We start from the raw sequence: 901 nt of genomic DNA on the forward strand, positions 1-901 counted from the left end.
TTGTTTGATTTTTTGTTGTTGAGCTGTGTGAGCTCTTTATATATCATGGAGATTAACCCTTTGTCGGATATATAACTTGTAAATATTTTTTCCCAACTAGTGGGTTGTTTTTTTGTTTCAATCCTGTTTTCCCTTGCCTTGAAGAAGCTCTTTAGTCTGATGAAGTCCCATTTGTTTATTCTTTCTATTGTTTCCCTCATCTGAGGAGTTATGGTGTCCAAAAAGATTCTTTTGATACTGATGTCAAAGAGTGTACTGCCAATATTCTCTTCTAGAAGACTTATTGTTTCAGGTCTAATCTTTAGGTCTTTGATCCATTTTGAGTTTATTTTGGTGAATGGTGAAAGAGAATGGTCAATTTTCATTCTTTTACATGTGGCTGTCCAGTTTTCCCAGCACCATTTGTTGAAGAGACTTTCTTTTCTCCATTGTAGGCCCTCAGCTCCTTTGTCGAAGATTAGCTGTCCATAGATGTGTGGTTTTATTTCTGGGCTTTCAATTCTATTCCATTGATCTGTGTACCTGTTTTTGTACCAGTACTGTACTGTTTTGATTACTGTAGCTTTGTAGTATGCTTTGAAGTCAGGGATTGTGATGCCTGCAGCTTTGTTCTTTTTTCTCAGGATTGCTTTAGCAATTTTGGGTCTTTGGTCACCCAATATGAATTTTAGGATTCTTTGTTCTATTTCTGTACAGAATGTCATTGGGATTCTGATTGGGATAGCATTACATTTGTAGATTGTTTTAGGTAGTATGGACATTTTAACTATGTTTATTCTTCCAAATCATGTGCATGGAATATCTTTCCATCTCTTTATGTCATCATCAATTTCTTTCAGGAAAGTCTTGTAATTTTCGTTGTATAGGTCTTTCACTTCCTTGGTTAAATTTACCCCAAGGT

This window comes from Equus asinus, chromosome 10 (assembly GCF_041296235.1).
Source record: "Equus asinus isolate D_3611 breed Donkey chromosome 10, EquAss-T2T_v2, whole genome shotgun sequence".
Taxonomy (NCBI): Eukaryota; Metazoa; Chordata; class Mammalia; order Perissodactyla; family Equidae; genus Equus; species Equus asinus.